This window comes from Triticum aestivum, chromosome 2A, assembly GCF_018294505.1.
Source record: "Triticum aestivum cultivar Chinese Spring chromosome 2A, IWGSC CS RefSeq v2.1, whole genome shotgun sequence".
NCBI lineage: Eukaryota > Viridiplantae > Streptophyta > Magnoliopsida > Poales > Poaceae > Triticum > Triticum aestivum.
The window spans coordinates 555,650,773-555,675,054 of NC_057797.1; positions in this window are offsets into that span (position 1 = coordinate 555,650,773).

Sequence of the window (24,282 nt, forward strand, 5' to 3'; positions counted from 1 at the left end):
CAGTGTCTTCAATATAGTTTTTATCAGCTTTCTTGGAGACCAACAGGGATGTCTCACTATCTTGAACCTTATCTGCATTACTTCCTTTACCATTGCATAACGGGGTACTCTTCTCCAATATTTTATCCGCGTTCTAAAAGAGAAACAAACAAACACATCACAGGTTTACAATGTAGTATATGAAACTCATTTTGGTAAACCAGTTCAGTAGTAAGGTGGACAGGATAACAACATGAAACAAACATATATCTATGTAGTATGGTCACTGTATGGTCTATATCATTCTAGTTTATGTTGCCAAATCAAGATAGATACAGTTCGAATCATATCTATTTAAGAAAAAGCAGCATAGATAGAATATTAGTGTGGGAAACTACACAGTAATAACAACACTTGTAATGTGCATGGCATGAGAACATAACTGTTTATTCAATTGAGACTGAAATCAACATAGAGCAAGTTACGACAGCAAACACATTAAAGAAACAGGTTTAAAATATACCTATTGCGCCATTGGAGTTTCAATTGCATCCTTCAAATTTTAAATTAGTTGGTATGAGTAAATACAGTGATGCAAGAGCAAAGTAGTATGAACCATAGCTATGGAACCTAACCTGAGAACAATTCTTCTTCTGCTTTAAGCATTGACATGGCGTTCGAAGTGGTGGTCCTCGTGCTTCGGGCACTGCAGTTGCCTCACTAACTGCTTGTGTTTGGGTGCTCTGGTGGAGACGGTGCCGTGTCAACGGGAACTGGGTTACTATCTGCTAGGGTTGGGGTTAGAAGGGGTGTAGATGGTTCTCTGTCCAACTTGGTAGGGGTACAATCTGCGTGAGTCTGGGTTATGTGTGGTGGGGCTGGTTCTTGGGCAAGTACAATCGTGGTTCTATCTCCATCGACAGGTAGCACGATCTTTTCTGAAGACCGTGTTTTTACTCCCACAGATACTGCCATCACCCCCTCCAATTGAAATGGCTGATAAACAAGAAAAGTAATTGAATGTACATACATTGTAAGATAGACAAGTGCAATGGATAGTAGGGAAGAAAAAAAGGGCATGAAATAATTCACATTTATGTTGTCTAACCAAACAGAATAGCAAGACATAATTTCACTTATATGATGGCTAATTAAACAGGATAGCATGACACAATTTCACATGTATGATGGCTAACTAAACATGATAGAATGACATACTTCAAAATATGATGACTATGTAAACAGGATGGCATGATATAACTATACGATGTGTCTATTAAAGTGGTTGGCATGCCATAAATCACAAACATGCCGTTGATGGAAACATGATGGCATGATATAATTCATGGATAGAATGACATAATTCAAAATATGATGACTATGTGAACAGGATGAGATGATATAACTATATTATGTCTTTAGAAAATGGGTTGGCATGTCATAATTTAGATACATGTTGTCTATGTAAACATCATGGCATGATATAACTCAAATATATGATTTATATACTAAGGAAGTGAGCAGAGAGCAATCACATATATGATATGTCAAATAAGGAGATGGCATTCAATATCGTGTATATGATGTAAAAACTAAGCATTGCAATACCACATATGCATGATATGAGTAATATAACCCTGCCAAGTTTGAGCATACACCTCAGGGGGATAATAGGACTGGTCATCTGCCTCTAAATCCTCCTCTGAAGAGCTATCTGTAACCAACAAGATAACTCCTTCAGCAGGTAGCATTGTCTGCTCTGAAGACCTTGTTTTCACTCCAGATTTCTCCATCACCAATTCAAATGGCTGATGCACAGGAAGAGCAGTTGAATATACAAACATTGTCGACAAAAGCAATGAGAAATACAAAAAAGGACGACATGATATAATTCACATATATGACGCTTGGCTAAACAGCATGTCATTGCATTATTCACATATATAATGCCTTGCAACAAGATAGCATTGCATAATTCACATATATAATGTCTTGCAACAAGATGGCATTGCATAATTCACATATATGGTAATGAGACACTAAACAGGTGGCATTCACACAAAGCATGTCTAAACTAAGAAAATGACATAACAATGCAAGGTACCATAGATATGAGCAACATAACCCTGCCAAGTTAGAGCATGCACCTCGGGGGCAGATAGGACTGGTCATCTGTCTCTGAATCCTCCTCTGAGGAGCTATCTGTAACCAGCAAGACATGTGCTTGGTCAGATAGCATTGTCTGCTCTGAGTACCTTGTTTCCACTCCAGATTTTTCCATGACCATGCCGAATGGCTGATGCACAGGAAGAGTAATTGAATGTACTAAAATTGTTGACAAATTTAACACGTAATAAAAAAATGATGTCATGGTATAATTCACATATAAGATGACTGGCTAACCAGGGTGGCATTACAAAATTCACATATATGATGCCTGGCTAAACAAGATGGCATTGCATGATTCACATATACGATAAAGAAATTAAACATATGGCATTGACACAAAACATATCTAAACTAAGCAGATGACATCTTTGATGTATATAGTAAGCAATGCAAGGCACCATATGCATGCTATTACCAACATCGGCATGCCAAGTTAGAGCGAAGACCTCATGGGGTAAATAGGACTGGTCTTGTGCTTCTGAATCTCCCTCAGAACAGTTATCTTCCTCTTGATTACGATCTGAAATGGGTGGAGGGGGATGCCTTTGCGCCCACCACGGAGCGACATATGCATGAAATTTTATTGCCACACAAGGCTCATCTCTTTTACTCTACGTGTTCAGTTCCATTGTGTACAATAACTGACATGCATAGGAATAACACATAGTGAGATTATGTAAGGAGTGCATGCACAAATTCAGAGTGATGGTAGCAAACTGTGGATAGACCCAAAACCAATGATAGCGGGAAGATAATAGCTTTAGTTAAAAAATACAGATAATGGCTCCTTTAATGTTTGTTTGCACCCAACATGAAACTCATAGTAGACACCTGAGATTGACCAGAAAGTAGACAGATAGTACTGACTGCTGCCCCAGTATGTACCCCACAACCATGTAAAAACTCAAGTTTCAGCATAAGTTTGGACCTGACTCGGAGTCTAATAGGTGAACACGACGATAAAGTAGCATGTCATCATATTAAGTGATGCATAACATAAGCAGACACGGAAGAGTGCGACCTCTCTTGCGGACTCGTGTAGTCCTCAAGGTCATCTGCTCAATTGATGATGGTAATGCAGTTGTCATGGCTGCCGGCGGCGGGGAAGAAGATCTGAGGCGGCGAAAGAAAGTCTGGAGAGCAGATCCCTGTTGTGGTGAACCCTTCCGTCGTTGGAGCAGCTGAGCTGGGGTGGAACACAACACCGCAGGAGCAGGACAAACCACACAAGGTTTTCTTTGACACATATGTGTAATAGAAGTAACTGTGTAAGGGCTTCTTTGAATTTGAGGATTCTAACAATGCAGGGATAGGAAATAGACAGGAATAGGATAGGAATGCACGTGCAAAACAGAGAATTTAAAAACACAGGATTTTTTCCAATCTGGGTGTTTACTTCACAAGAATTGGAAGATCATAGGATGCAAAGAAGCATGGTGAGATTAAGTCAAACCACAAGAAAATGTATGGTTATAATGCTATTATGGTACTATCTCTTAGTCTTGTGCTTCGTGAATAGGAATTTGAAAAGGATGACAAGTGGAAATTAAAATTCCTATGGTTTTTCTTTCAAGGAGACACTAAAGGAACAAATCCTACAGTTTTCCCTTGCTCCATTCCTTTGCACCAAATTCATGAAAAGTAGTACCATGCGAAACTTTCCAATTCCTATGTTTTTCATTCACTTTTCCTTTCAAGCACTGGCGATTCTAGTAGGCAGGCTTGAGCAAGGAAAAGCCTACACTAAAAAAATGTTTTTGTGCTACTTCTATTACTTTGGACCCAAGCCACTGCCCTACTAGCTCAACTCCTAGGGCCATCGACAAATGCACAACTCAAACGCGCAGAAATAAATAATGATGGCGTTCAAGAGAGTCCATCACGGATAGCTAAGTTTCCTAGTACCTCACTGCTTGTCATATAGTAGGATAAAATAATCATATTTCTTGTTACTCTGTGTGCTCAATGGACAATATATATAACATGTAGAGTAAAAAAGATATGCAACAAGTGTACAACCTCTTTGGCGAAGCCATGTCGATCTCAGCGTAATTGGGTTGGCCAGTGAGGATGCCCCGGCTAACTTGGCTGTCGGAGGACGGGAAGAAGTTCTTAGGCGTTTGGAGATGGAGCCCGAGGTACTGCTCCGCTGTGATGGACGGTTTCGTCGTTGGAGCAGCTCTGGTGAGTTGTACAATGCCGAGGCTGAAGCGGGACAAGAGAGACAACGTTAACCTGAGTGGAATTCTAATAGCATCTCCAATAGATGACATAAAATACATAACCACAAAGTGCTAGATGTAAAATACATCAGCCGCTCATCACTGAACTTAACTGTCAAAACTGAATTTAACTACCGAAACTGAACTTGACTGTCGAAACTGAATTTTGTTGTCAAAACTGAATTTTACTGTCGAAACTGAACGCACTAGAGGTGAGGCTACACGTCAGTCGACTGACTTTTTCATCTCTGGTCAGTTGATTTTGCAGCCATTGGATACGAAATCAAGGGCCTGCAGTTCATCTTCAACCTCCACCCCCCTGAGCCGCCAGCCACCACCGGCCAAACAGCCACCCGCGGCCGGTGGTGCGCCGCCCCGCCCGCCCCGAAAACACTCCCCACCGCCTGTCCGCCGCTGCCCCGGCCATCCCTCTAGGCCCCCCTCGTGCCGAGCTTTTTCTCCGGCGATCCCCACACCACCGCCCCACCACCGCCGGCGACCACCGCCCCCACCCTGGACCCTAAGATAGATAGTGGGGTACCTCTCCGGCGAGCCCCCTTCCTGTTGCGGCTAGTTCTTCCTTAACTCCAGCGAGCCCCCCTGAAAATCAACTAACCCAAAAGTCGATTCAGCCAACTGAAGTGTAGCTAAATCGGAGCAGCATCACAAGCAAGAGCAAGAGCGAGAGCAGCAGCAAGAGCAAGAGCAAGAGCAGAGCAGCAGCGCGAGCGATAGCTAAAGCAGCAGTAGCTCCTACTAATGTGGATGTCACCGTCGAGGGAGCGACACTGTGGAGGAAGTGGCCGGCGACGCCGCTGTGGATGGAGCCGTGCCGTGTTGGCTCGGGACCGAGCGCCGGCAGCACCGTGCGAACGAATCAGGAAGAAAATGCGGCGATTAGTGTACAACCTCTTTGGTGGCGCCGATTAGGCCATAGCTTCATCCGAGGAAACGGTGATGATGATGCTCTTCCGGTGGTGCAGGTGAAGACGGCGGTGTGTGAATGGAGGTGGCGCAAAAAACGAGGGGAACGTCAGGGCAGCTCCTTGGAGGTGGAGCGCGGGGTGGCTAAACCGGCGAGATGACCAGATCGATGATGGATCCTCATCCGGTATGGTGGATGAGGGACGTCGAGGTGTTGCTGTGGACGACGTCGCCGAGGAAGAGGCTCCGGCTGGGTGGCGGACGGAGGAGGGTGTGGGGCTTCGCGGGTTTTCCCGGCCTCGGTGTACGAATGGGTGTGCGGATGGGATGGGAGTGGGGAACCATGGCTTAGGGACGCGCTTGTCCGAAATGTGGGGTAAGTTACGAAAGTACCACCACGGATTTGAGGTGGTTCTTTCGGTTCAGGGGTATCATGGGAATTTCGCGTGTCGGGATTTCACAGGAGGTGGGAGTTTTCACGCACGTTGTAATTTTGGAATAGCAAGGCGCGGGTTGAGATGGAGGGACTTGTCGGAGCACAACGAGACAAATATTTATCTTAAATATTTCGGGGTAACAAGGCGCGGGTTGAAGAGGCGGGAGTTTCGCAGCATGATAGAAAGAGACGCTAGCTTGAAATTTCGGCATAACAAGGTGCGACTTGAAATTTCGGGAGAACAAGCTTAACGTGTACCAAAAAAAGACAATTTAGACTAGTATGATATAGTACGTACATTTAACACGCACAACACACACACATAAACCATTTAGACTAGTAAGGTACACGTGCATTGCACGTGTGAGATTTGGCAACGAAATTATGAATAAATACCACATTATAGCATGTAAGCTTTGAGTCATATATGCATGATGTAGATGTTCGTTCAATTCTTATAGTTCATTTCATTCAAAATCATCTAGTTCTTATAAGAAAGCTAATCTATTTTAAGATTCATGGAATTGTATGTTGTAATGCATAAAGTAAAGACAAATCATGTAGAAAAACATTTGGGCAATTCTGATACGGAAGATTCTAGAACAAAGAAGAAGTGCTTGTGTTTTCAGGTTTGTGCATTATGCTTAAGTTCAACCATAGAGTCTTCTAGATTGTACATGTGGAAAAATCTGGTGGAATCTAGATGATATCCAACGGCCAGTAGTGCTCAAATTTGCCAGCTCTGCACCATCCGATTGGCCTCATCTTTCAAAGTTAAAGTTATCTGCACACTATATAAATAATATAATATATATAGGGTTATAGATATAGATATGTGATGCAAAAGCCACCCATCATCTCCAATTAGAATAGTGTGTTGATAACCCACAAGTATAGGGGATCGCAGCAGTTTTTATAAGTAAGAATGTCGAACCCAACGAGGAGCTAAAGGCAGAACAAATATTCCCTCAAGTTCTATCGACCACCGATACAACTCTACGCACGCTTGATGTTCGCTTTACCTAGAACAAGTATGAAACTAGAAGTACTTTGTAGATGTTGTTGGATAGGTTTGAAAGATAATGAAGATTACATAAATAAAAAGTAAGGGTTGTTTAGATAAAGACACAACTAAATTAGTTTTAGTAGAGAGCTTGTTGTTACGAGAAAGTTATTTGTCCCTAGGCAATCATTAACTAGACCGGTAATCATTATTGCAATTTTATTTGAGGGAGAGGCATAAGCTAACATACTTTCTCTGCTTGGATCATACGCACTTATGATTGGAACTCTAGCAAGCATCCGCAACTACTAAAGATCATTAAGGTATAACCCAACCATAGCATTAAAGTATCAAGTCCTCTTTATCCCATACGCAAACAACCTACTTACTCGGGTCTGTGCTTCTGTCACTCACGCCACCCACCATAAGCAAATCATGAACATATTGCAAACCCTACATCGGGAATCCCTCACGCTTGCACGACACAGATAGCACCATAGGATAGCACCAATAATAAAACATGCAACTCAAACCAATCACGATCATCAAATAACCCATAGGACAAAACAGATCTACTCAAACATCATAGGATAGCCATACATCATTGGGAAATAATATATAGCGTTGAGCACCATGTTTAAGTAGAGATTATAGCGGGTAAGAGAGAGGTTACACCGCTGCATAGAGGGGGGAAGAGTTGGTGATGATGGCGGTGAAGTTGTTGGCGAAGATTGCGGTGATGATGATGGCCCCCGGTGGCACTCCGGTGCCACCGGAAGCGAGGGGGAGAGAGCCCACCTCCTTCTTCTTCTTCCTTGACCTCCTCCCTAGATGGGAGAAGGGTTTCCCCTCTGGTCCTTGGTCTCCATGGCGTGGGAGGGGCGAGAGCCCCTCCGAGATTGGATCTATCTCTCTGTCTCTCTCTATTTCTGCGTTCTCAGATTCTTCCCTTTCACCATTTCTTATATTCCCGGAGATCCGTAATTCCGCTTGGGCTGAAATTTTAACACGATCTCTATCCGGATATTAGCTTTCTTGTGGCGAAAGAAGGGCATCAACCACCTTACGGGGTGGCCACGAGGGTCAGGGGTGCGCCCCCTGCCTCGTGGCCCCCTCGGGCATCGTCTCGCGTGGATTTTTCTTCCCAAAAATCATATATATTCCAAAAAAAATCTCCGTCAGTTTTTATTCTGTTTGGACTCCGTTTGATATGGATATTCTGCGAAACAAAAAACATGCAACAAACAGGAACTGGCACTGGGCACTGGATCAATATGTTAGTCCCAAAAATAGTATAAAAAGTTGCCAAAAGTATATGAAAGTTGTATAATATTGGCATGGAACAATAAAAAATTATAGATACGACGAAGACGTATCAGCATCCCCAAGCTTAATTCCTGCTCGTCCTCGAGTAGGTAAATGATAAAAAGATAATTTTTGATGTGGAATGCTACCTAACATAATCATGATCATGTATCTAATCATGGCATGAATATTAAGACACGAGTGATTCAAAGCAATAATCTATCATTTGGCATAAAAACAACAATACTTCAAGCCTACTAATAAAGCAATCATGTCTTTTCAAAATAACATGGCCAAAGAAAGTTATCCCTACAAAATCATATAGTCTGGCTATGCTCCATCTTCACCACACAAAATATTCACATCATGCACAACCTCGATGACAAGCCAAGACATTGTTTCATACTTTTGATGTTCTCAAACCTTTTCAACTTTCACGCAATACATGAGCGTGAGCCATGGACATAGCACTGTAGGTGGAATAGGATGGTGGTTGTGGAGAAGACAAAAAGGAGAAGATAGTCTCACATCAACTAGGCATATCAACGGGCTATGGAGATGCCCATCAATAGATATCAATGTGAGTGAGTAGGGATTGCCATGCAATGGATGCACTATGAGCTATAAGTGTATGAAAGCTTAAACTGAAACTAAGTGGGTGTGCATCCAACTTGCTTGCTCATGAAGACCTCGGGCGTTTAAGGAAGCCCATCATCGGAATATACAAGCCAAGTTCTATAATGAAAATTCCCACTAGTATATGAAAGTGATAACTCAAGAGACTCTCTATATGAAGAACATGGTGCTACTTTGAAGCACAAGTGTGGTAAAAGGATAGTAACATTGCCCCTTCTCTCTTTTTCTCTCATTTTTTTATTTTTTTAATTTTTTATTTTTTTAATTTTTTTATTTTTTTGGTGGGCTTCTTTGGCCTCTTTTTTTATTTGTGCTTCTTTTGCCTCTTTTATTTATTTTTAATGTCCGGAGTCTCATCCCGACTTGTGGGGGAATCATAGTCTCCATCATCCTTTCCTCACTTGGGTAATGCTCTAATAATGATGATCATTACACTTTTATTTACTTACAACTCAATATTACAACTCGATACTAGAACAAAGATATGACTCTATATGAATGCCTCCGGCGGTGTACCGGGATGTGCAATGATCTACCGTAGCAATGACATCAAAAAATGGACAAGCCATGAAAACATCATGCTAGCTATCTTACGATCATGCAAACCAATATGACAATGAATGCTCAAGTCATGTATATGATGGTGATGGAAGTTGCATGGCAATGTATCTCGGAATGGCTATAGAAATGCCATGATAGGTAGGTATGGTGGCCGTTTTGAGGAAGGTAAAGGGTGGGTTTAAGGTATCAGCGAAAGTTGCGCGATACTAGAGAGGCTAGCAATGGTGGAAGGGTGAGAGTGCGAATAATCCATGGACTCAACATTAGTCATAAAGAACTCACATACTTATTGCAAAAATCTATTAGCTATCAAAACAAAGTACTACGCGCATGCTTCTAGGGGGATAGATTGGTAGGAAAAGACCATCACTCGTCCCCGACTGCCACTCATAAGGAAGACAATCAATAAATAAATCATGCTCCGACTTCATCACATAACAGTTCACCATACGTGTATGCTACGGGAATCACAAACCTCAACACAAGTATTTCTACTAATCCACAACTACCCACTAGCATGACTCTAATATCACCATCTTTATATCGCAAAACTATTGCAAGGAATCAAACATATCATATTCAGTGATCTACAAGTTTTATGTAGGATTTTATGACTAACCATGTGAATGACCAGTTCCTGTCGTCTCTCTAAATAGATATAAGTGAAGCACGAGAGTTTAATTCTTTCTACAAAAGATATGCCCACGCTCTAACAAATATAAGTGAAGAAAAATAGCATTCTACAAATGGCGGTTTTCTATGTAAAGAGAAACAGGCTATCCAAACTTCAAATGATATAAGTGAAGCAGATGAAGCATTCTATAAAGTCATACTCAAAAGATATAAGTGAAGTGCATAGAGCATTCTATAAATAAACCAAGGACTATATCATACCAGCACGGTGCATAAAAGAAAAGTGAAAAATAAATGCAAAAGACGCTCAAAGATTTGCAAATATCACATGAACAAAACGAATCCGAAAACATACCGATACTTGTTGAAGAAAGAGGGGATACCTTCCGGGGCATCCCCAAGATTAGACGCTTGAGTCTCCTTGAATATTTACTTGGGGTGCCTCGGGCATCCCCGAGCTTGAGCTCTTGCCTCTCTTCCTTCTTCTCACATCGAGACCTTCTCGATCATCGAACACTTCATCCACACAAAACTTCAACTGAAAACTCGGTAAGACCCGTTAGTATAATAAAGCAAATCACTAATTTAAGTACTGTTGCAAACCAATTAATATTTTGTTTTTTCATTGTGTCTACTGTAATATAGCTTTTTCATGGCTTAATCCACAGATACGAATTGATAGTTTCATCAAAACGAGCAACCTATGGATCAAAAACAGAATCTGTCTAAAACAGAACAGTCTGTAATAATCTGAACGTTCACCATACTTCATATACTCTGAAAAATTCTGCCAAAATTAGGAAAAATAAAAAACTTGTATAGAAAGACAGTGCAAAAAGAATCAGAACAATTTGACGTTCCAGCTAAAAATGTAAAATCATGCACTACAGCCAAAGTTTCTGTCCTGCACCGTACAGACCATCAAGCAAATGTAAACATCCTAAAGGCAAACCTTGGCACATTATTTTTATAATACAATGTAATTGTACAAGGGGATAATTATTTTTGTTGAAAAGTTTTTGTAATCAAGATTCACAAAGTTTCCGTGAGCATGAACAAAGTTCAAGGCTAGCTCCCACTTCAACAATGCTTGTCTTTCTCACTTTCGCTTTTCTTTTTGAAAAAGTTTTGGGTAACCCTCTTTATTTTTGTTGTTTTTAAACTATAAAAAAGCACTCAACATAAATAAATGACTCTCTAAAACTTCCGGGTTGTCTCCCTGGCAGCGCTTTCTTTAAAGCCATTAAGCTAGGCATAGAGTGCTCGAGTAATGAATCCACCTGGATCCCAAGGTATGTCAAAGCCAATTTTATTTAACAATGATTTGTAATTTAGTAGTGAGCACAAAGTAACATATATCATGCAACAACGTAGTCTAACACTCTTCCTATGCATCGGCATGTCATAAAAGAACAATTCATGCACACATAGTAAAGGCCAATGCATAGTATAAACAGTTTCTTGCAATTTTATCATATTGGAAACATAGAGAGGTGGGGATATAGTTCCTCTCTCATAATAATTGCAAGTAGGATAAGCAAGCACATGCATATTATATTCATCAAAATCATCATGTGTAATAGTAAAACACAACCCATCAATATAATCCTTAATAAGTGCAAACTTCTCCGATATAGTGTAGTTGGGAGAATTCAGAAAGATAATAGGACTATCACGCGTGGGTGCAATAGAAAAAATTTCATGTTTAACATAAGGAACTATAGCAAGTTCATATCCATAAGCATAATTCATATTGGCATCTTGGCCACAAGCATAGCAAGCATCATCAAAAAGGGATATTTGAAAAGAATCAACAGGATCATAGCAATTATCATAGCATTCATCCTTCGGTAAGCACGAAGGGAAATTAAACATTGTATGAGTTGAAGAGTTACTCTCATTAGAAGGTGGGTACATGTGATCAATCCGCTCTTCCTCCTTTTGTTCTTCGCTCTCCTCCTCATCTTTTTCATCCAATGAGCTCACAGTTTCATCAATTTCTTCTTCCATAGATTCCTGCAAAATATTAGTCTCTTCTTGGATAGTGGAGACTTTCTCAATAAGTGCATCAATATAGGAATTGTATTCATAATTCTCATAGAAATATTTCAATATAGCAAAATTTTCAGGCCTATAAAGATCATCATCAAAAGCTTCATACTTTTCAAACGAAGATTCAATTTCATAAGCACCCTTAAAAGGAACAAATTCTTCTATTTGTTCCACATCAAAATAGTCATATATACCTCTAGCATAAGAAGCCAAAGTTTCATTATCATTAAATTTTCATAAAAAGGGAAGGTGTGTAGCCTTCATCCTAGAGCAACAAGTATAATCATATCTCAAGCATAGTTGCCTAGCATACCATTTCAACATATAAATTTGATCCCATAATAGTTTCCCTTTTTGAGTCAAGCGATAATCCCTAAAGTATTCGCGTTGATCCAATATGTCTCCCATTACCAAATTGAACGGGGTCTTCTCTGGATTATCAAAGTAGTATATAATATCTGTCACATAACGAGCATCGAGGGTTTTAGGAGGTTCCTCATCTCCATGAGCAGCAAGTACACCTAATTTTTTTGGTATTTTGTGTTCCATATCCATAACTAAAGATAAAGAACAACTAAGAACAGCAAATAAAAATTACTTAGTGATAAAGCAAACAAGCACACATGAGAATATTCACCCCATGCTATTGCTCCCCGGCAACGGCGCAAGAAAAAGGTCTTGATAACCCACAAGTATAGGGGATCGCAACAGTTTTCGATAAGTAAGAGTGTCGAACCCAACGAGGAGCTAAAGGCAGAACAAATATTCCCTCAAGTTCTATCGACCACCGATACAACTCTACGCACGCTTGATGTTCGCTTTACCTAGAACAATATGAAACTAGAAGTACTTTGTACATGTTGTTGGATAGTTTTGCAAGATAATAAAGATAACGTAAATAAAAAGTAAGGGATGTTCAGATAAAGACACAACTAAATTAGTTTTAGTAGAAAGCTTGTTGTTACGAGAAAGTTATTTGTCCCTAGGCAATCAATAACTAGACCGGTAATCATTATTGCAATTTTATTTGAGGGAGAGGCATAAGCTAACATACTTCCTCTACTTAGATCATATGCACTTATGATTGGAACTCTAGCAAGCATCCACAACTACTAAAGATCGTTAAGGTAAAACCCAACCATAGCATTAAAGTATCAAGTCCTCTTTATCCATACGCAAACAACCTACTTACTCGGGTCTGTGCTTCTGTCACTCAAGCCACCCACCATAAGCAAATCATGAACATATTGCAAGCCCTACAGCGGGAATCTCTCACGCTTGCGTGACACGGAGAGCACCATAGGACATCACCAATAATAAAACATGCAACTCAAACCAATCACGATCATCAAATAACCCATAGGACAAAACAGATCTGCTCAAACACTATAGGATAGCCATACATCATTGGGAAATAATATATAGCATTGAGAAGCAATTTTAAGTAGAGATTACAGTGGGTAAGAGAGAGGTTACACTGCTGCATAGAGGGGGGAAGAGTTGGTGATGATGGCGGTGAAGTTATTGGTGAAGATTGCGGTGATGATGATGGCCCCCGGTGGCACTCCGGTGCCACCGGAAGCGAGGGGGAGAGAACCCACCTCCTTCTTCTTATTCCTTGACCTCCTCCCTAGATGGAAGAAGGGTTTACCCTCTGGTCCTTGGTCTCCATGGCGTGGGAGGGGCGAGAGCCCCTCCGAGATTGGATCTATCTCTATGTCTCTCTCTGTTTCAGCGTTCTCAGATTCTTCCCTTTCACCGTTTCTTATATTCCCGGAGATCCGTAACTCCGCTTGGGCTGAAATTTTAACACCACCTCTATCCGGATATTAGCTTTCTTGTGGCGAAAGAAGGGCATCAACCGCCTTACGGGGTGGCCACAAGGGTCAGGGGCACGCCTGCCCCCTGGGGCGCGCCCCCTACCTCGTGGCCCCCTCGGGCGTCGTCTCGCGTGGACTTTTCTTCCCAAAAATCATATATATTCCAAAAAAATTCTCCGTCAGTTTTTACCCCATTTGGACTCCGTTTGATATGGATATCTGCGAAACAAAAAACATGCAACAAACAGGAACTGGCACTGGGCACTTGATCAATATGTTCGTCCCAAAAATAGTAAAAAAAGTTGCCAATAGTATATGAAAGTTGTAGAATATTGGCATGGAACTATCAAAAATTATAGATACGATGGAGACATATCATGTGTCCATGCACGGATGCAATGTGGACAAACGATGTCTGCCATCGGTATCTCAAATTCAAACTAGTCTGACCTTCTTCAATGTGTATACATTGCAACATGCTGATACGTCTCCAACGTATCTATAATTTTTGATTGCTCCATGCTATATTATCTACTGTTTTGGACATTATTGGGCTTTATTATCCACTTTTATATTATTTTTGGGACTAACCTATTAACCGGAGGCCCAGCCCAGAATTGTTGTTTTTTTGCCTGTTTTAGGGTTTCGAAGAAAAGGAATATCAAACGGAGTCCAAACGGAATGAAACCTTCGGAAACGTGATTTTCTCATCAGATACGATCTAGGAGACTTGGACCCTCCGTCAAGAAAGCCACGAGGCGGTCACGAGGGTGGAGGGAGCCCCCTAGGGCACGCCCCTGCCTCGTGGGCCCCTCAAAGCTCCACCGACGTACTTCTTCCTCCTATATATATCCAGGTACCCCCAAACGATCAGATATAGAGCCAAAACCCTAATTCCACTGCCGCAACTTTCTGTATCCACAAGATCCCATCTTGGGGCCTGTTCTAGAGCTCCATCGGAGGGGGAATCAATCACGGAGGGCTTCTACATCAACACCATAGCCTCTCCGATGAAGTGTGAGTAGTTTACTTCAGACCTACGGGTCCATAGTTAGTAGCTATATGGCTTCTTCTCTCTTTTTGGATCTCAATACAATGTTCTCCCCCTCTCTCGTGGAGATCTATTCGATGTAATCTTCTTTTTGCGGTGTGTTTGTTGAGACCGATGAATTGTGGGTTTATGATCAAGTCTATCTATGAATAATATTTGAATCTTCTCTGAATTCTTTTATGTATGATTGGTTATCTTTGCAAGTCTCTTCGAATTATCAGTTTGGTTTGGCCTACTAGATTGGTTGTTCTTGCCATGGGAGAAGTGCTTAGCTTTGGGCTCAATCTTGCGGTGTCCTTTCCCAGTGACAGAAGGGGCAGCAAGGCACATATTGTATTGTTGCCATCAAGGATAACAAGATGGTGTTTTTATCATATTGCATGAAACTATCCCTCTACATCATGTCATCTTGCTTAAGGCATTACTCTGTTTTTAACTTAATACTCTAGATGCATGCTGGATAGCGGTTGATGAGTGGAGTAATAGTAGTAGATGCAGGCAGGAGTCGGTCTACTTGTCTCGGATGTGATGCCTATATACATGATCATACCTAGATATTCTATTAACTATGCTCAATTCTGTCAATTGCTCAACAGTAATTTGTGCACCCACCGTAGAATACTTATGCTCTTGAGAGAAGCCACTAGTGAAACCTATGGCCCCCGGGTCTCTTTCTCATCATATCAATCTCCATCACTTTATTATTGCTTTGCTTTTACTTTTTACTTTGCATCTCTATACCAAAAATACCAAAAATATTATTTATCATCTCTATCAAATCTCACTTTCGTAAGTGACCGTGAAGGGACTGACAACCCCTAAGCGCGTTGGTTGCATTGAGCTATTGTTTTTGTGTAGGTACGAGGGACTCGCGCGTAGCCTCCTAATGGATTGATACCTTGGTTCTCAAAAACTGAGGGAAATACTTACGCTACTTTGTTGCATCATCCTCTCCTCTTCGGGGAAATCCAATGTAGTGCTCAAGAGGCAGCTAGAAGAATTTCTGGCGCCGTTGCCGGGGAGGTTCACGCAAGTCAAGATTTGACTCCCGACAATGAGCCATTTTTGGCGCCGTTGTCGGGGAGTCTGCGCAAAAGTCAACATACCAAGTACCCATCACAATCCCTATCTCCCGCATTACATTATTTACCATTTTCCTCTCGTTTTCCTCTCCCCCCAATTCACCCTTGCCGTTTTATTCTCCCTCTCTCTCTATCCTCCTCTCCCTCTCTATTTGCCTCTTTTTCCCGTTTGCTTTTTGTTTGCTTGTGTGTTAGTTTGCTTGCTTGTCGCGATGGCTCAAGATAATACTAAATTGTGTGACTTCACCAATACCAACAACAATGATTTCCTTAGCACTCCGATTGGTCCTCTCACCGATGCTGAATCTTGTGAAATTAATGCTGCTTTGCTGAATCTTGTCATGAAAGATCCGTTCTCCGGCCTTCCTAGTGAAGATGCCGCTACCCATCTTAATAGCTTCATTGATTTGTGTGACATGCAAAAGAAGAAAGATGTCGATAATGATATTGTTAAATTGAAGCTATTTCCTTTTTGGCTTAGAGATCGTGCTAAAGCTTGGTTTTCATCTTTGCCTAGAAATAGTATTGATTCATGAAACAAGTGCAAACATGCTTTTATCTCTAAGTATTTTCCTTGCTCTAAGATCATCTCTCTTAGAAACGATATTATGAATTTTAAGCAACTTGATCATGAACATGTTGCACAAGCTTGGGAGAGAATGAAATTAATGATATGTAATTGCCCTACTCACGGTTTAAATTTGTGGATGACTATACAAAATTTTTATGTCTGATTGAATTTTGCTTCTAGAAATCTTTTAGATTCGTCCATGGGAGGCACTTTTATGGAAATCACTTTAGGAGAAGCTACTAAACTCCTAGATAATATTATGGTTAATTATTCTCAATGGCATACTGAAAGATCTACTAATAAAAAGATGCATGCGATAGAAGAAATTAATGTTTTGAGTGGAAAGATGGATGAACTTATGAAATTATTTGATAATAAGAGTGTTTCCTCTGATCCTAATGATGTGCCCTTATCTACATTGATTGAGAATAATAATGAATCTACGGATGTGAATTTTGTTGGTAGGCATAATTTTGGTAACAACACATATAGAGGAAATTTCAATCCTAGGCCTTATCCTAGTAATCCCTCTAATAATTATGGTAATTCCTACAACAATTCTTATGGAAATTATAATAAGATACCCTCTGATTTTAAATCTAATATTAAATAATTTATTTCTTCGCAAAAGAATTTTAATGCTATGATTGAAGAAAAATTGCTTAAGATTGATGATTTGTCTAGGAACGTTGATAGAATTGCTCTTGATGTTGATTCTTTGAAACTTAGATCTATTCCACCTAAGCATGATATCAATGAGTCTCTCAAATCCATGAGAATTTCCATTGACGAGTGCAAAGAAAGAACCGCTAGGATGCGTGCTAAGAAAGATGCCTTTATAAAAGCGTGTTCTTCTAGTTCCTATGAAAATAATGATGAAGATATAAAAGTTATTGATGTGTCCCCTATTAAATCTTTGTTTTGCATATGAATCTTGATAATGATGGGACTGAATATGATCCACCTTTACCTAGAAGGCGTTCCAATAATTCTGAATCTTTTGATCTTGATGCTAAATTTGATAAAAGTGGGATTGAAGAAATTAAAACCCTAGATGTTGCTAAACCCACTATTATGGATTTCAAGGAATTTAACTATGAAAATTGCTCTTTGAATGATTGTATTTCCTTGTTGCAATCCGTGCTAAATTCTCCTCACGCTTATAGTCAAAATAAAGCGTTTACTAAACATATTGTTGATGCCTTGATGCAATCTTATGAAGAAAAACTTGAATTGGAAGTTTCTATCCCTAGAAAACTTTATGATGAGTGGGAAACTACTATTAAAATTAAAATTAAAAATCATGAGTTTTATGCTTTGTGTGATTTGGGTGCTAGTTTCTCTACTATTCCCAAAACTTTGTGTGATTTGCTAGATTTCCGTAGTTTTGATGATTGCTCTCTAAACTTGCATCTTGCGGATTCCACTATTAAGAAACCTATGGGAAGAATTAATGATGTTCTTATTGTTGCAAATAGGAATAATGTGCCCGTAGATTTTATCATTCTTGATATACATTGCACTCCTTCTTGCCCTATTATTCTCGGTAGACCTTTCCTTAGAATGGTTGGTGCAATTATTGATATGAAGGAAGGGAATATTAGATTTCAATTTCCATTAAAAAAGGGCATCAAACACTTCCCTAGAAAGAAAATAAAATTACCATATGAATCTATCATGAGAGCCACTTATGTATTGCCTACCAAAGATGGCAATACCTAGATCTATTCTTCCTTGTTATGCCTAGATAGGGCGTTAAACGATAGCGCTTGTTGGGAGGCAACCCAATTTTATTTTTATTCCTTGATTTTTGCTCCTGTTTAGTAATAAATAAATTATTTAGCCTCTGTTTTGGTTGTGTTTTTTGTGTTTAATTAGTGTTTGTGCCAAGTAGAACCGTTGGGAAGACTTGGGGAATGTCTTGTTGAACTTGCTGTAAAAAACATAAATTTAGCGCTCACGAGAACTGTCATTTTTATTTGGAGAGTTTAGTTAATTATTTTTGAAGATGATTAATAGATAAATTCCTCACGTCCAGCAATTTATTTTAGAATTTTTGGGGTTCCAAATCTTGCGCTAGCTACAGATTACTACAAATTGTTCTATTTTTGACAGATTCTGTTTTCGTGTGTTGTTTGCTTATTTTGATGAATCTTTGGCTAGTAAAATAGTTTATAATACATAGAGAAGTTGGAATACAGTAGGTATAACACCCATATAAATAAATATTGAGTTCATTACAGTACCTTGAAGTGGTCTTTTGTTTTCTTTCGCTAACGGAGCTCACGAGTTTTCTACTTTAAGTTTTGTGTTGTGAAGTTTTCAAGTTTTGGGTAAAGATTTGATGGATTATAGAATAAGGATTGGCAAGATCCATACTTGGGGATGCCCATGGCACCCCCAAGATAATCTAAGGACACCTAAAAGCCAAAGCTTGGGTATGCCCCGGAAGGCATCCCCTCTTTCGTCTACTTCTATCGGTAACTTTACTTGGAGCTATATTTTTATTCACCACATGATATGTGTTTTTCTTGGAGCGTCTTTTATGATTTGAGTCTTTGCTTATTAGTTTACCACAATCATCCTCGCTGTACACACCTTTTGAGAGAGCCATACATAATTTTGAATTTGATAGAATACTCTATGTGCTTCACTTATATCTTTTGAGTTATATAATTTTGCTCTAGTGCTTCACTTATATCTTTTAGAGCACGGTGGTGGATTTGTTTTATAGAAACTATTGACCTCTCATGCTTCACTAATATTATTTTGAGAGTCTTAATAGCATGGTAATTTTCTTAATAATAATATGCTTGGTATTCAATATTTGTAAAACTTTCTTTTGAGTGCGTTGAATACTAAGAAAAAATTGATGCTTGATAATTGTTTTGAGATATGAGGATGGTGATATTAGAGTCATGCTAGTTGAGTAGTTGTGAATTTGAGAAATGCTTGTGTTAAAGTTTGTGATTCCGGTAGCATGCACGTATGGTGAACCATTATGTGTTGAAGTCAGAGCATGATTTATTTATTGATTGTCTTCCTTATAAGTGGCGGTCGGGGACGAGCGATGGTCTTTTCCTACCAATCTATCCCCCTAGGAGCATGCGCGTAATACTTTGCTTTGATAACTTCTAGATTTTTGCAATAAGTATATGAGTTCTTTATGACTAATGTTGAGTCCATGGATTATACGCACTTTCCTTCCTTCCACCATTGCTAGACTCTCTAATACCACGCACTTTCTGCCAGTATCATACACCCACCAAATACCTTCCTCAAAACAGCCACCATACCTACCTATCATGGCATTTCCATAGTCATTCCAAGATATATTGCCATGCAACTTTCCACCGTTCCGTTCATTATGACACGCTCCATCATTGTCATATTGCTAGCATGATCATGTAGTTGACATCGTATTTGTGGCAAAGCCACCGTTCATAATTCTTTCATACATGTCACTCTTGATTCATTGCATATCCCGGTACACCGCCGGAGGCATTCATATAGAGTCATATTTTGTTCTAAGTATCGAGTTGTAATTGTTGAGTTGTAAGAAAAATAAAAGTGTGATGATCATCATTTTTAGAGCATTGTCCCAAGTGAGGAAAGGATGATGGAGACTATGATTCCCCCAGAAGTCGGGATGAGACTCCAGACGAAAAATAAAAAAAAGAGAAAAAGAGGCCATAAAAAAAGAGAAGGCCCAAAAAAATGAGAGAAAAAGAGAGAAGGGACAATGTTACTATCCTTTTACCACACTTGTGCTTCAAAGTAGCACCATGATCTTCATGATAGAGAGTCTCTCATTATGTCACTTTCATATACTAGTGGGAATTTTTCATTATAGAACTTGGCTTGTATATTCCAATGATGGGCTTCCTCAAAATGCCCTAGGTCTTCGTGAGCAAGCGAGTTGGATGCACAACTGCTTAGTTTCTTTTGAGCTTTCATATACTTATAGCTCTAGTGCATTCATTGCATGGCAATCCATACTCACTCACATTGATATCTATTGATGTGCATCTCCATAGCCCGTTGATACGCCTAGTTGATGTGAGACTATCTTCCCCTCCTTTTGTCTTCTCCACAACCACCCTTCTATTCCACATATAGTGATATATCCATGGCTCACACTCATGTATTGCGTGAAGATCGAAAAAGTTTTGAAAATGTCAAAAGTATGAAACAATTGCTTGGCTTGTCATCGGGGTTGTGCACGATTTAAATACTTTGTGTGGTGAACATAGAGCATAGCCAGAATATATGATTTTGTAGGGAGAGCTTTCTTTGGCCATGTTATTTTGAGAAGACATAATTGCTTTGTTAGTATGCTTGAAGTATTTTTTTTATGTCAACATGAACTTTTGTCTTGAATCTTTTGAATCTGAATATTCATACCACAATTAAGAAGATTTACATTGAAATTATGCCAAGTAGCACTCTGCATCAAAAATTATGTTTTTATCATTTACCTACTTGAGGATGAGCAGGAATTAAGCTTGGGGATGCTTGATATGTCTCCAACGTACCTATAATTTTTGATTGCTCCATGGTATATTATCTTCTGTTTTGGACATTATTGGGCTTTATTATCCACTTTTATATTACTTTTTGGGACTAACCTATTAACCGGAGGCCCAACCCAGAATTGTTGTTTTTTTCCTGTTTTAGGGTTTCGAAGAAATGGAATATCAAATGGAGTCCAAACGGAATGAAACCTTCGGAAACGTGATTTTCTCATCAGATAAGATCCAGGAGACTTGGACCCTCCGTCAAGAAAGCCACGAGGCGGTCACGAGGGTGGAGGGCGCCCCCCTAGGGCGCACCCCCTGCCTTGTGGGCCCCTCGAGGGTGGAGGGCGCCCCCCTAGGACGTACTTCTTCCTCCTATATATATCCACGTACCCCCAAACGATCAGATACGGAGCCAGAACCCTAATTCCACCGCCGCAACTTTCTGTATCCACAAGATCCCATCTTGGGGCCTATTTCGGAGCTCCGCCGAAGGGGGCATCAATCACGGAGGGCTTCTACATCAACACCATAGCCTCTCCGATGAAGTGTGAGTAGTTTACTTCAGACCTACAGGTCCATAGTTAGTAGCTAGATGGCTTCTTCTCTCTTTTTGGATCTCAATACAATGTTCTCCCCCTCTCTCGTGGAGATCTATTCGATGTAATCTTCTTTTTGCGGTGTGTTTGTTGAGACCGATGAATTGTGGGTTTATGATCAAGTCTATCTATGAATAATATTTGAATCTTCTCTGAATTCTTTTATGTATGATTGGTTATCTTTTCAAGTCTCTTCGAATTATCAGTTTGGTTTGGCCTAGTAGATTGGTTTTTCTTGCCATGGGAGAAGTGCTTAGCTTTGGTTTCGATCTTGTGGTGTCCTTTCCCAGTGACAGAAGGGGCAGCAAGGCATGTATTGTATCATTGCCATCGAGGATAACAAGATGGGGTTTTTATCATATTGCATGAAAGTATCCCTCTACATCATGTCATCTTTCTTAAGGCGTTACTCTGTTTTTAACTTAATACTCTAGATGCATGCTGGATAGCGGTCAATGAGTGGAGTAATAGTAGTAGATGCAGGTAGGAGTCGGTCTACTTGTCTCAGACGTGATGCCTATATACATGATCATACCTAGATATTCTCATAACTATGCTCAATTCTGTCAATTGCTCAACAGTAATTTGTTCACCCATCGTAGAATACTTATGCTCTTGAGAGAAGCCACTAGCGAAACCTATGGCCCCCGGGTCTCTTTCTCATCATATCAATCTCCATCACTTTATTATTGCTTTGCTTTTACTTTTAGTTTGCATCTCTATACCAAAAAGTACCAAAAAAAATATTTATCATCTCTATCAGATCTCACTTTCGTAAGTGACCGTGAAGGGATTGACAACCCCTAAGCGCGTTGGTTGTGTTGAGCTATTGTTTTTGTGTAGGTACGAGGGACTCGCGCGTAGCCTTCTACTGGATTGATACCTTGGTTCTCAAAAACTGAGGGAAATACTTACGCTACTTTCCTGCATCATCCTCTCCTCTTCGGGGAAATCCAACGCAGTGCTCAGGAGGTAGCACATGCTCGTTTCCAAACCACACCGCGCAGATCTCCGTTATATTCATGCATGCATGGGTTTCAAACATCATGATCTCTTATTCAAATATTTGAATTCAACTTTACATTGATTATGAGCTCACCTAGTCTTTTACACCCACACATTGGTCTTCTCTTTATAATTGTACCACTAACTTTCTCTCGTGCATGCATGCACACACACTACTAGTCGGCATTATCCATCGCACAGATGCAATCTTTTTCTTTAGGTTGGTCTCCCATGAAGGCACACACACACATCCCCCTCTCCATCATATCGGGCATTCTTTATCTCTCACGTGCATGTGCAATGATCGATGTTCCTCTATGTGTGTGTATAGCTAGGTCTTTCATAGTTTTCCACATAAACCGATCAATCGATATATCTAGTGAGGTATCACCCTCTTTCCCACATCCACATCAATCAATCTATACCTCTCTATATAGGATTACATATATAGCTAATACACCCACATTAATTATATATCCAACGCCCCCTCTCATCATCCATGCCTTCCGCTTCATCTCTCAGACGCGTGCACAATGGCGAAGACAGGGGGCAGCAAGGGCCCTGCCCCCCTAACATCACTATATATCGAGGCTAATATGAATGTGATCATTAGACAATTGCTGGTAAAAATGGTTTAAGTTGATGAATTTGCCCTCCTCGTAAAGGATAAGCAATGCTTGGCCCCCTAGCTCATTGTGCATTTTTCATGGCTCTGCCACTGCGCGCAACAGCGCACGTTCTCGCCCCCTCTCTCTAAATATCGATCTCGCAGTTGTGCACTCCTTCATAGTCTCCCTCCACTCGGCCCCTCGCACTATCTTATAGCCCCCCACCGGATCTTTCCACATGTACAATCTAGCAGACTCCATGGTTGAACTTAAACATAATGCACAAATCTCAAAACAATAGTGGTTCTCCTTTGTTCTAGAATCTTCCGTACCATAACTGCCCAAACTTTTTTTCGAGTTGAATTGCCATTATTTGTTTTTACTTTATGCTTTACAACGCACAATTCCATGAATCATAAAATAGATTAAAGGGCTTCTTTGATTCAAAGGATTCTCAAAGGAATTTTGGAGGATTCGAATCCTTAGGAATTTTTCCTATCTTGGTTGTTTGATTCATAGGAGTGTAAACCATAGGAATTTTTCCATATGATTCATTTGCACTATATTTCATAGTAAACATCCCATCCACTCAAACCTCTTTGAAAGAATTCTGCATTTTTTCTATGCACAATCAAACACTCATACAATCCTGTAGGATTGAAGACGACATTCTACTCTAATCCCATGTTCTTCCTATTCCCGCATTTTGGAAATCCTACGAATCAAAGAGGCCCTAGGTTTTTTATAAAAACTAATTGATTTTGAATGAGATGAACTATAAGAATTAAACGAATGTCTACATCAGGCATATATGACTCAGAGCTTACATGCTATAGTGTGGTATTTATTCATAATTTGGTTGCAAAATCTGACGCGTGCAATGCACGTGTACCTTACTAGTACTTCAAGTATGTGCAAAACAAAATGGCACGCTACACGGTGTCTCTCTTACAGTTCATGAAGCCATGTGGCACATGTGGAGGCGTTCTCGCAACATCCTTGTGTGGATTGATCACAGTGACATGCTGCTGGTTCCAGAAGAATGTACTCGTCCTCCCAGAGCCACACTGGCGGTACATGCGCGAAGCAAAGATCTGCATGCATGCCAC